The following is a 13,746-nucleotide window of genomic DNA, read 5'->3' as shown; positions in this document are numbered from 1 at the left end:
AAATAACTAAAAAATTCATTATTTATATAAAGAATCCTATTAAGAAAGATCTGTGTTCTGAATGAACTATCTTTCTTCACATTATCTCATATCTCTTCACGGTTAAGTGGAAACTGATGAAATCTAAATCTAGCCATGAGAAAAGATTATCATCCTGATTTTATTTATTGAGTTTTTTTTTTTTTTTGCTCTTACGAACTTTTACTGCCAGACATTGCCTTCCATGAATCACAGCAGAGTAATAAATTGAAAACAAATGTCCACATAAGGAAATCCAACATATTAAAAAAACAGAAAGAAAAACTCAAGTTGACTTACACTCAGATGAACTAACGAGTTGTGACCTACACCGAAGAGTCATCTACATTGTACATTTTTGCATAGTGGACTCTATTTAGGGAGTTTTGCTCCTACAAAGCCTTTAAGCTAAAATTAACCAATAGTAGCTTCGCATGTAACAGCCATGAAGTGGATTATATGTACATAGTAAGAAGTGCAGAATTATAATTCTGAAAAACCTCTCCTAGTGAGAAATGCAAAATTACAATTTTAAAAAACCACTCCTAGCTACTCTTGGCTTCTGTGTTTTGCACTGAGGATGAATAATGCCGGAGGAGGGATTTTCACCAGAAACATGTTCTTAACACTGAAAGTTTAGGAATTTAAAGACATTGCAGACTAAAGTTTTTACGACTTCTGCATATCAGCCAGAAGAAGACAATCCATCCTTCTTCCCCACTTTCGTCATTTCTAACCTGCTATGTGCCAGACATTATGATGGGCCATCCTGCTGCAATAGTGAGTGACTCACGGGGGCCCTGCCCTTTTTGGGTGTTGGTAGAACAGTCGTAACCAAAAGCTTTTGAGGTTCTGAGACATACAGTGAAGCTTACAATGATCAGAGAATAATAAGCCATTCTTTGCCCTCTTCTCTAATTTTAAAATTTCCCATTAGAACACTGATTTGCCCATGTAAAAGCAGAAGCAGACACGCAAAACGTCCTCCTGTGGGTCCGTGGAGGTTTGTTATGAAAAACACTGTCAACTGGGACGTGGTGGGTGTAGGAAGAGCAGATGAGTTTCAGCTCTGGTTGTGTGTGTTGTGAGGAAGACCGTGTGTTTGTGTTACTCAGAGTGGTTCACCGCTGATTTATAACCTGGTCAGAGTTTATACCAGGCCCATCATCACGTTGCATCATTTAGCAAGATCAACCCGAGTCTGATTGATTTGGGGGTAGCACACATAGAAATGGTTACTTTTACTTGCCCGATTTGATCATTACTCTATTGATTATATAGCAGATGAGGCCTGAGCACGATGGCATAACCTGTAGAAGGGGGCACGGTCTGCAAACGTATGAACCTGGGGTTCAGCACAGCTCAACACTGATAGGCGTGATCACTGTGCAGATGAAACCCGGGGTCCATTCTCGGGGAGTCCACATGGTCGGATGATGGACATACTTGGGCAGGTATTTGTTGCGTCCCTGTAACTTCCTGCATTTAAGACAGCTCGAGTTTTTAAATCATGATCGCTCTTGCACTTTTTATAATTCAGAAAGCCATGCCTGAGCAATCATGGAGATTCCCCCCCCGCCCCCAGCCAAAATGGGAAATTTATACTAAAGTTTTAGCTAGAAGTCTGATAATGTAGAGAACCTAAGCATTAGATTGGGAAGGATTTTGAAAGTCATGCCAGACTGGAATCAGTTTACCAAATTGGGATAATAGACTGCTGTTTGGGGGGAAAAAATGAGAATTTCAGGATTCCAAGACACAGCTTGAAGGGAAATAAAGCACACCAATAGGGAGGTTTTCCTTCCATAAGTATATATATATATATATATATATATATTTTGCATAAAATAGAATATGCTTTCTTATTCAAAGAAATAGTATAATTTCTATTTTTCTAATGTACCGGACATCACTTTGTGAGAGGCTGAGATTTCATTCTTATTTTATGAGTTTTAACTGGACATTTATGATAATATTGGAAATAAGCCAAAAATTATGCTGAAAAGCCTCTGTCTGTCTTTGTAAGTTAAACCGTATAAAATTAAAATCTAGAGGAAACCATTCACCTGTCTCTTTTGTAATGGTTTATGTCATATGTCTTGATGTTGTATGTCTCACTTATGTATTTATAATAACTTTTAGCATCCTTGTTTAAAAATTAGCTAGGAGTGAAATTTTGGTAGTTCATTTTAGTTCTTCGTATTATTTGTGTAGTACCTATAATATTAATATCGCTGAAATATCTAGATCCAGTGAAAGGAGGTGTTTTCACATGAGTACTTTAATTTTAAAATAACTCCCCCTATTCTTCTTAAGACTTTTGCATTCTGTGTAGGCACAAGCATCACTGATTGCATTCTGTTTGTGATATGGCCCAAAGAGCATGTTTGCTCTCAGAAAAATGTGGACTTAGTAATGTGAAATAGCTGAGCTTCCTGGGCATTAGTAACTATTAACTTTAACTTATAATCCTGGACTGTTAAGAGTTGTATCTCAAATATTAGTGTTCATTATATGATTTAAAATGCCCCGTGGGAAATATATATTCTCACAGAGCAGTTGGTTTGGATGAGTGATAGCGTGGAGAAAAGCGAACAGACAACCTTTAACATCAATAGCAAGTGTTACAAGGATCCTTTCTTTGAATGATTAGAAACTCCAAGCCTTTGGGCCATTTTCTTGACTGTATCAGTTTAATCAAACAGCTAGTTAGAAAGATCTTTGACACAACTGTCTTTGATATGAATTCAAACTTGGCGTAAAAGTCGAATTTACTTCGTGTCTAGGACAAAATTGATCACAGGAAAAGATGAGCAGTAAGTACTTTTTGTTCTTTGACTTTATTTCTCTGGGCATTTTCTTCATGACTTTGCTTTAGTATTGGCTTGATTGATTGATTGTTTTCTGAATGTCTGGAATGGCCTCTGTGTTCTTTTCCTTGGGATGAAGTTCATAATGAATATTACTTTATAGCAAATAAATATGAGTGCCAGGAAGAGTGAGAAAATGGCCAGTGTTTTTTTTTTTTCACTTAGTCTAAAGGCTATATATATATATATTTTTTTTTAAATCAGTGTAGGATCTTTAGAATAATTGCAAAAGCTATACACAAAAATGTTCATGGCAAAGAATAAGAGCTGGTTAAGAGCCCAGAACATGACTTCAATTGGACCTGGATTTGGTTGCATCCGTTACTTCCTGCTGACTTGGTGTCAGTCACTGTGGCCTCTGAAAGGAGGCTAAGTGCACCTGCTATGAAGGTTCACGCGGAGTCCGCGGGATCAGTTATATAATACAGGTCACTTCACACAGTGTCTCACCCATTGTAAATACTCTGTACATGGTAGTTGCTAGTGCTGTTCTTGTCTCAGTGCTGGATTGGGTCTAAGTTATCTTTCCCCCTACAAGAGGAACTTGACCTTACGATGCAGTTTGCATGTTGTCCCAAAGATATCTACCCATTATTTGATTAAATAATTAGAAACACCTTTGATCTGGATGATGCACATAAATGTGCATGATCGCATCCGAGCTTTTTTACTTACCGGTTATCAAGAGAAGATACCCCTTAACCTCGCAACATGTGTACCGCTTGACGTTAAACTCACAGGGGTAGTATTAATGCAATAATTCAGTGTTTATATCGTTGTCTGTGCGTGGAAACCCATCTCGAAGTGCAGTTATCCATGAATGAAAAAGTGGTTGTAGCCATCTGTTCCAAATTTAGTTTCATTTAAAACTAATGCCTCTTTAGCTCTGTGCTGGTCTAAAATAAATAACTCACATTTGATATTTCAAGCACTATATTATTTATATAAATTTCTTCCTAAAAGACTCACCTAAGCCTTTTATTTTTTTTCAAAAATAAAATTGATGTTTATTCAATAAAGTACCTGCATGGCGTAGAAGGTCAAATATTAAAGTCCCATGTTTCCATGATTTGTACTATCCCTACTTCATCCTAAGCCTGTATAAACTTACTTACTTAGTAGAAAGTCAACCACTCACTTCCTCAAAGGCAGCAAGAAGTATCCAAGGCCACAGAATTCTATTTACCACATCCTCGTTCCCCACCCCCACCCCCTTCCACCGTTACTCTGAATGGATAGGGATCTAGTTCTAGCCCAAATGGTTTCTTTTGCTCCAAGGTATGTAAAGGTGCTGCCTAATTTCACAGGCTTGAGACTTTTGACTTTGGTTAGACATAGGAGAGTATATACTTTTTGCAGCAAGGAGGGGAAAAAAAACCCAGCTTCCTGATTCGACTGGTTCTCCAGGAATAGTACGGCCTCGTGGTTTCCCACGGCTAGCTTCAGGTTTTCCTTTGCAGTTGTGTGAATATTTTGCTACGTTCTAATTCAGAATATGAGCTGTGCTTTTACTGTTGGGTTTACTGAGCCATGCCACTGCCACCTTGTTAAGGATATCGATTATTGCCCCCTTCTATTCTGCTGTGCATCGATTCAGTACGTGGCAGTGAGTTGGCTGTATTACTTGTTGAGAAAGGGTCAAATACATGTTCAAAGGAGATGCTTACAGTCTGTTTAATTGAGTTGGCTATTTAGGCTTTTTTTTTTTTTTAATTTATTTTTTTATTGGTGTTCAATTTACTAACATACAGAATAACACCCAGTGCCCGTCACCCATTCACTCCCACCCCCCGCCCTCCTCCCCTTCTACCACCCCTAGTTCGTTTCCCAGAGTTAGCAGTCTTTATGTTCTGTCTCCCTTTCTGATATTTCCCACACATTTCTTCCCCCTTCCCTTATATTCCCTTTCACTATTATTTATATTCCCCAAATGAATGAGAACATATAATGTTTGTCCTTCTCCGACTGGCTTACTTCACTCAGCATAATACCCTCCAGTTCCATCCACGTTGAAGCAAATGGTAGGTATTTGTCATTTCTAATGGCTGAGTAATATTCCATTGTATACATAAACCACATCTTCTTTATCCATTCATCTTTCGTTGGACACCGAGGCTCCTTCCACAGTTTGGCTATCGTGGCCATTGCTGCTAGAAACATCGGGGTGCAGGTGTCCCGGCGTTTCATTGCATTTGTATCTTTGGGGTAAATCCCCAACAGTGCAATTGCTGGGTCGTAGGGCAGGTCTATTTTTAACTGTTTGAGGAACCTCCACACAGTTTTCCAGAGTGGCTGCACCAGTTCACATTCCCACCAACAGTGTAAGAGGGTTCCCTTTTCTCCGCATCCTCTCCAACATTTGTTGTTTCCTGCCTTGTTAATTTTCCCCATTCTCACTGGTGTGAGGTGGGATCTCATTGTGGTTTTCATTTGTATTTCCCTGATGGCAAGTGATGCAGAGCATTTTCTCATATGCATGTTGGCCATGTCTATGTCTTCCTCTGTGAGATTTCTGTTCATGTCTTTTGCCCATTTCATGATTGGATTGTTTGTTTCTTTGGTGTTGAGTTTAATAAGTTCTTTATAGATCTTGGAAACTAGCCCTTTATCTGATATGTCATTTGCAAATATATTCTCCCATTCTGTAGGTTGTCTTTGAGTTTTGTTGACTGTATCCTTTGCTGTGCAAAAGCTTCTTATCTTGATGAAGTCCCAATAGTTCATTTTTGCTTTTGTTTCTTTTGCCTTCGTGGATGTATCTTGCAAGAAGTTACTATGGCCGAGTTCAAAAAGGGTGTTGCCTGTGTTCTTCTCTAGGATTTTGATGGAATCTTGTCTCACATTTAGATCTTTCATCCATTTTGAGTTTATCTTTGTGTATGGTGAAAGAGAGTGGTCTAGTTTCATTCTTCTGCATGTGGATGTCCAATTTTCCCAGCACCATTTATTGAAGAGACTGTCTTTCTTCCAATGGATAAACGATTTTAAAAACATATTATGAACAGCTATACGCCAATAAATTAAGCAATCTATTTAGGCTTTTAACGTGTGAAACAATGGGGAGAAAGTAGAGGAGGACCGCTGAGGGCAGGGGAAGTAAAATTTGCCTTCAGGTTTTCAGAAGATGCCAAAAATTGTGCAAGAAGGGCTTCCTGGAATTAAGTGGTCAGTTGATACTGAGTGAACAGACGTGTAAAACCTGGGATTTTTCTCTTAAAAATCAAGGGAGGTAGCACTTTCAGATGCTCATGTTTTACTGATAAAAATTCACTTCTCTGAGAATGATTTCATGTTGAAACTACATATTACTAGTTGTAAGTAGAAATAATGAGCAGGATGTACATGTGTCTGGGGCACTCACATTTTAGGGGGATTGCAGAGATAAGCAAAATACGTAAAAATCCAATGAGTTCTTCATATTTACTGTTGTTTTGTTCCATGTTATGTAGTTTAAAAAGTTTTTTTTTTCCCCATCTAAATAACAACACGTAAGATAAGGCCAAGATTTAGTTTCTTTAACATAGATTGTTTGACTTTTCTAAACTTTAGACAGTCCACACTTAATGTAAAAAAAAAAAAAAATTAACCCCCAGAATGAGATCATGGTACCATGGTTCTCTGATGAATGTTACCTTTTGTTTTAGCAGCTCCGTTGGCTCTAATCCATGGAAAAGTTTTTATTTCCCATCAGCTCCAAGGTAGGAGCCAAACCAAAGTTAAAGAAACATTTTCCAGCGGACAAGTCTCTACAGATACTATCAACAGTCGAAGAGCATGCACTTGTGCATTCTCTCTCTCTCCCTCTTTTTCTTTTACAGAAATATTAAGTTGGGAAACAATATTGAGATACCGATAATGAAAGTGACTTTATGTTAATAAAGGCAATCCTTATTAATCCTTCCTAGTCATACTATGACCTCAACGTTTAAGTTTGCTTACTTTTTAAAATATATTTGCTTCAGAACGATTGGAGGACCACTGCCTTCCTATGTTAATAATACCTTGCAGGCCTTTTTGATCTACAACCTTTGGTCACCTCTGGTTTATTTGGCTAGTGTACAATTTTTGAAGAATAGGGGAACATAGACAATTATAGCCTGGCTTTTTGAAATGCCTTTTAAAATCCTGGCCTCAAAAGACCTCCCGGTTCAGAATTAACCATAGAAATATGAAAAGCTCAGCATCGAACGTAGAGAGTCTATAAGAGAAGGTGCCAATTGGACCACTTAGGCTGCAAATATCTGCTAGACCCAAACCTTCCCCTTGCCTAGTGATCCTAAGTAGGATGCACTTAATTCCAAGTGAGTCGACAGCTTACATGGCATGCCCACTGTGTGCCAAACGTCATCTCGGCTACTTCTCCAGGCGTCCAGCACATAGTAGAAAAGACTTGGAAAGGTGTATTCCCCCCTGCCCCACTCCTCCCCACCTCCACTTGCCCTACCAGCTAGACTCACTCAGTTGGAATCTCTAAACCAAGAAACACAGCCAGATATATTTTTAAACAGCTATATTGCTCCTGGTTAACAATCGCTCTTTTAACATTGCTGAGAGGTTCAGGGAACATAGTATTTTTGTCATGACTTCTCAATCTATATAGAAGATGTATTTTTCTCCTAAGGATAAAACCATCTGGAAATCTTCATAAGCTCCAGACTCTCACACAGAGCTGGCTTTGCTTTCTGATGAGCACTGTAGATAAGTTTTCAAACATGATTTAGGAAAACAAAATAACCTCCTTACCTACCTAGTAATCTCTTATTCAGAGTTAGAAGGTGACGTCACTTCATTTCAGTAGTGTCTTCGTTGGATTACTGATTCAAAAATAATTTTTCTCTCTAAATGACATTCCCTATGATCTCTGTTACCGTAAAAAAAAAATGCTATTTGATGTGTGTTGATGATAATTAGGTTTCTGTGTGTTGTATGTCTCTCATTTTGCGATCTCTTTTCTATTAATGATCGTAGCCTGTTGGTAAAAGAATAAGTGTGACTTTTCAGTTCTATAATGTGTGTCAACAGATGTGGAGTTCCAGTAATGATCTGTTTGATTTCATAACCTTTTTTTTTTGTACAGAATTCTGTATTTCCTTACCTATCTTATTTCTTAGTATCTCTGAATAACTCCAAATAATCTCCAAATAACTCTAGTACGTCCTCTTTGAATTTCTAATGGATTCTTGCTTGTGCCACCAAAGTTAGCAGTGATGATAGTCTATTAAAACTTAGAGACCTTCTTCGGTTCACTTGACCCCTTACCTTTTAAGTATAATGGATTTAAAGGTGGCAGACTTTTCCTGCCTAAGTGGTCGTCTTCAGACATACCAAACACATAGCCTGTGTGGATATGGTTTTATAAACTATCAACACATGAGAGGGGTTCTAAGACTCCAAATGCTGTTGTTCCTTTAGAACTTCATACATATATCGCATGTGTTGTTCTAGGAAGTGGAAAATGGATGGTGAGCTTTAGCCTGTAGTATATTTTGACAGCATGAATGAGTCAAGCAAGCAATTTTCCAGACTGCTTAATAGTACAAAGGAAAGGGCTTCTAAGGAAGTCATTCTTATGACTAGCTGAAAATATTTTTCTGAGTAACTGTTCTAGAGAAAAACAGGTCACTGTTGGAAGAAAAATGAAATCTCAAGTTACAAGCATTCTGAAAGTGATTTGATCACTAAAATGTGTTTCTCTTATGACAAAGCTCCTTAAAAGGATACTGCTTCATGCGTTTCCAGTTATTTCTTGAATATGGTCTCGAAACCCAACAAGAAATTGTGCAACACCATGATGAGTTTTAACTCTACCATCATGGCAGATTGTTGGCCATCCTGTTTCTTGAACTGTTTTTTTTTTTTAATTCTAGTAGCATAAATAACGCTGCATTATCATAATCTTAAAAGTAAAATGTTTTATGTTCATAAAGTGACCACAAGTCCGTCACGTGGTTGCGAACTGGATTTGAATGAAAATAGGACTTGATCGATGGAAAATCATTTGTGGGTTTACAGATTTTATGCTGGGTGGCTTGAAAAGACACATTGTCCTGCCACAGCTCTTCACCCAGGGACAGTGCTCAGTGTGAGCTTGACGGATTCCAACCGTGGGGCTTCTCATGACTGCATACATAGGTCTTTGAAAGGATAGGCTGCAAATCTTGTTCCTAAACCATGACTAGCTCTTATGTCAATTGAAGAATAGAAATAAAATCAATACACATTAAAAAATAAAAGACACTCAGCAGTCATTCACAGATTGCAGTCAGCTTTTAGATTGTAATATCCTGGCTGGTAAAGTACCCTTGATTCTTATTTTTCAGTATGAGGTTAATATTGAAAATTTGGAATATAACCTACGAGTCTCATTTTTATTTGTACTGTTGGAAGGGTTTCTAGTATTTTTTGAAGTAACTTGAAAGAAAACTGGGATTTTAGCTGTGATTCCGCTTAAGGTTTCTACCAGAGTAACTGTCAAGGCAATCGCTCAGTAGTCAAGATTCCACGACAAGTGAAGCTTTATAAAAATAGTTAAGAATTAAAAACCTCAGGTGCTAGGTTTTTCCATGAAAAAAGTTTTTTTTTTTTTCCTGTATCACTTTTAATATTGAACTCCAGTGATCCATAGATTCTTGGGATTGCAGTTAGAAGAGTCTTGAGAAACAGTGTCCTACAATCCATTTGTTTTACTGCTTAGGAAACCAAGGAGCCGCCGGTGAGGTTAGGGCCCAATTACAGTCCTAAGGATCCTAAGATCATCAGGACTCTTTAAATGTGACTAGTCAATAGGTCCCAGCAAAAACTGGAATATCTTGTCTTCATTTCATGAAAATGGCATTACTGATACACCTGGTTGATGAGAACTGCTATTAAGGTCAAGTCACTGCTGTTCACTGCTATTAAGGTGAATTACTTCCTTGACTCTTTTGATGCCTTGATTACTGGTGGCATTAAGGGTTTATGGTTTAATAGCAGGCTCTCCCCAAAAAAGTATGTGTGCATATACCTGAGTTTGTTATAAGACTAATAAAAGGATATATAGGACACAGTTTAAGATTGTAATAAGATATACAATACCCTATATTTATAGCCTATATTTTAAATTCTCCATACCCAGTTGATTCTTACAGATGCTTTTTGTTTGTTTGCTAAACGCTTACATCTTTAGCCAACCTGCAGTTGCAGGTGACAGATGGATTTAGTTCTCTCTGTGCTCTTATTCATAAAAGGTCCTTATTATACGACTGTCAGATGAGACATACTCTATGAAATGATTACGTTTTCTTATTTTTTTATGATTACGTTTTCTTGTCTACTTCTCCCGAGCATTCTGTCACAGAGTAAATCACATCTTACATTCATTTGTTAATGTTTCTTCCCCCGCCCCCCATTAGCGTTTAAGCTCCCTAAGAATGGGAAGCTTACATTAATCACCTCTGTATGTATGGTGTTTTGAATATCTTTGGCATCTATTAAGTGTTTGTTGAATTGAAAGCCAAGTTTTTTCCTGACCATGACCAATAATCATGTGCTTTTTTTGAAAAAATATTTTGCAGGGGGAGGAGGGGCAGAGGGAGAGAGAGAATCAGAAACTCAAGCAGACCCCCAGCTGAGCGGGCAGCTGGATGTGGGGCTTGAACTCACAGCCCTGAGATGATGAGCTGAGTCAAAGTCAAAGAGTCCCAATGCTGAACCTACGTGCTTTTATGAATTCAGTGTTGGAGAATTTTTTCATGGAATGGGACATTTATTGGCTAGCAACATGTAACTATAAACTATTTCTCGAAGGAGTCCCTCATTTATTGTAGGACTCAAGCAGTTAAATTGCTCTGACACTCTAATGGGTTGTTTATGTTCTCTTGGTGTAAATTTCTAGAACGGGCCTTTTTTTGCACTTAAGCCATGTTCTGCATGTTATCTTGTACATAGGGACCTGGCCAGGCTTCCTGATACATGGGTGTGTATACAGCCCATGGCTCTAATGGGGAATGGTCACTAGTGGGTGCAGTGGCACAAAACAGTTATTTTTGTAACAATATTAGCTCTCTGTTAGTAAAAGTGCTTTGTTAAGAAAGTATCAAGCTTATGTAGAATAATACCCTCCAAAAGTTGCATAGGGAGGAGAAGTGATATTACCAGGATAGCAGCATTATTAGTGTTTTGTTTTTTCTTTCTTTCTTCTTCTCCGCCCCCCCCCTTTTTAATGAACTACTGAGAATATCAAGAAGAACCTTGACCAGTGTTGGTATTTATTATGAGAGGAACATTCTGGGAACCAGACTGCAACTATAGCAACTATAATTATTATTTTATTGTAGAAATAATAGTAGCAAAGGTACGTGCTATTTATAGAGAGGTCCATGTATCTGTGTTGCCCTTAAATTTCTCCGCACTTTACTTTCAGAAGAAAAAATAATAAAGTTTTGTCTTCCAAGCGTGAAAACGTTCCAGTATTGTAAATCTTCAACCTGAAACAGAAAAGAGAATCTAGGCTTCCGAAAAATATAAATGCCTAGGCCCTGCCCCTTGTTAACCTGCTCACTGCTTTTTCCCCTCTAGTAATTATTTTAGGAGCTATTTGATAGAAGCTGTTTTTAAAAAAAAAAGATAAAAAGTTCGAGAGGGTCAAAAATGATCCAGATTATGTGTGGATACCGGTAGTCCTCGCAATTAAGTATTTGAGAAGAGACCTATATTTATCCACTTTGAAGAGGGTCATCAGGAGGGATTAAAAATTTAGCACTTCAGGCTCATTATGGGTTAGAGTGTAGTAATTATGTAGCTGGTAACAAATGCTACAATCACCACTTGAACATTAAGATATATTACTCCTTGAGACTTATGGGCCCCTCTTCAAGGAGCTTCACAATTCGTACATGTCACCTGCTTAGAGAATAAGTTCTGCTGATCCATTATTTTAGATTTGGCATGCTTTTCTGCAAACAGAGTGTGTTTTCCGAAAAAGGTAAGGCCTTGATAATGATCTTAAGGAGATAGGGGCCGTGTGTGGAGTATCTCCCCTTGGCATGAAGCAGTACTTAATTGTTCTGAGCAGTGAGCCTTTGCACACAGTGCTCCAAAGAGAGGAGTTTAGAGAAGAGCTCTCTGTACTACATTTATTTTGTTTGCTGATAATTAGGAGGCTAGCCTAATTTTCTAATCTTGCAGGTTTGGAAAATAACTAAAATGTTCAGGAGAGAGCAAATTGAGCCTGGTGTGCCGTTCTTCATCATGAAATTTTTAAGGAGTTTAGTATCAGTGACTCCACATACCTCTATATCCGGCCACGCTTCCTGTTTGTAGAGCATGCAGGGACATGTGAATGTCAAGAGAATGTGTATTCAGATCCACTTTCAGACTAAAGTGGAAGAGAGAGTAATATTTTCTCTTGAGTTTTTTGTTGTTTTTGTTTTTGTTTTTTAAGTCTGGACAGAACAGTTTTAATGATTCTCTTAATCTCTAACCCCAAAACTATTCACTCTTGTGTTTAGATAGGATTCTAATTAGTTAGGTGATATTGCAATTGTATAGAAACATGAAAACACGTACATTACTTGTAAGGTTATTTTCCTGCATGAAAATGCAGTGTCAATAGACGTGTTAGAACTCTACTCTCGTCCTAGGACAGACCATTGTAGTCAGTTTGAATCTCCATGCTCCCTGTCTGGGAGCTTTTTAAAAGCAGAGACTGGGCCTGGGTCATCTGTGAATCTCTACTGTCTGCCCATAGGGCTGACACATGTAACCTTCCAATAAATACTAGTTTGCTTTACTATTATTAAAATAGGACAAAATGTGGAGTGCCGGTTGAAACCTTAGCTCCAGATCCATGCCATAACCATCCTTACCCCACCTCCACACCTTACCAAAAAAAAAAAAAATTAAAATTAAACTAATTATAGGTGTTTCAGTTATAAATTAGACCATACATTTCATTAAAAGTTGACACAGTCACCTCTTTGAAAGGCCTCCTTCATTCAAGGAAATGAAACCAGCATTGTAGGTAGAACACTAGAATTATTTAAGTTGAATTTTCACTTCTCAACTAATTGTGATATCACAAAGATAAAAATATACACCTATAATTTCACCTCAGTCTGATAACTGGGCTGAAAAAATTGTCAGTTTAGTTAAGTAACAAAATTGGTTCGAGATATTTTATATGCTAGGCAACTGTGTTGTTGATTTTTTTTTCATTTTTAATCATTTATTCTGTGAATTTTTCTCCCCTAAGGCGCTAGACTAAAAAAGTGATATCTTTCTGCTGTTGATAAGCATTATGAGTAAAAATCAATAGTTAAATTGACCCAGTAAAAGATGTCTGGGGCTTACTATTGAGACAAGCACATCAGAAAACATATAGAGACTCTAACAAGGCTCAGAAGCATCTCTTGCATTTGTTTTGCATGTGTGTTAAATAGCATAACGAGGTGCTAATGAATTGCATTTTTTTTCTATGGCATCTCTTTAAGTGAGGATTCTGTTAAATTGCAGATAGGCTGCAGGGTCTTGAGAACCAGATTCAGTCACGGGTCAGCAGCGCGCTGCCCACATGCCCCAAATGCAGACATCTGGTTTGAGGTTGCCAGACCTCTCAGGAAATTTGTATTTAATTTAACCTTTTTTTTTTTTTTTTTTTTTTTTTTTTTTTGCTTTACTAATCATCGGTTGCTTCTCTTCAACATTATATTTGCATTCTATGTGAAAAATAGATTTTATGTATTGTTAAAAAATATCTATTTTTAATAGATGTACTTATCTATTGGACACCATTGTTCAGTGATAAAGGGATTTTGTAAGGAGATAGGATCAATACATATCAGCATTAATAATTTTAACTCCCTTTTGTCCACACTTAAAA

General features: G+C 37.6%; 1 protein-coding gene and 1 long non-coding RNA gene across 30 annotated transcripts in view; one reads left to right on the top strand and one right to left on the bottom strand.

Moving 5' to 3' along the window:
* LOC144293685 (uncharacterized) overlaps positions 1-4,067 on the bottom strand; it is a 34,728-nt gene extending 30,661 nt beyond the window's left edge. For 4 of the 8 annotated variants that reach the window (XR_013360920.1, XR_013360919.1, XR_013360921.1 and 1 more), the window contains exon 1: positions 4,004-4,067. This is a non-coding gene — a long non-coding RNA (uncharacterized LOC144293685). The other 4 variants (XR_013360923.1, XR_013360927.1, XR_013360922.1 and 1 more) reach the window with 4 other exon arrangements.
* Positions 1-13,746, top strand: part of MBNL1 (muscleblind like splicing regulator 1) — a 279,557-nt gene that overhangs the window by 144,729 nt on the left and 121,082 nt on the right. The window lies entirely within an intron of this gene.

Source organism: Canis aureus, chromosome 22 (assembly GCF_053574225.1).
Source record: "Canis aureus isolate CA01 chromosome 22, VMU_Caureus_v.1.0, whole genome shotgun sequence".
NCBI lineage: Eukaryota > Metazoa > Chordata > Mammalia > Carnivora > Canidae > Canis > Canis aureus.
The sequence above is the reverse complement of the archived record's forward strand: the minus strand, read 5'-3'. Positions and strand labels throughout refer to the sequence as shown.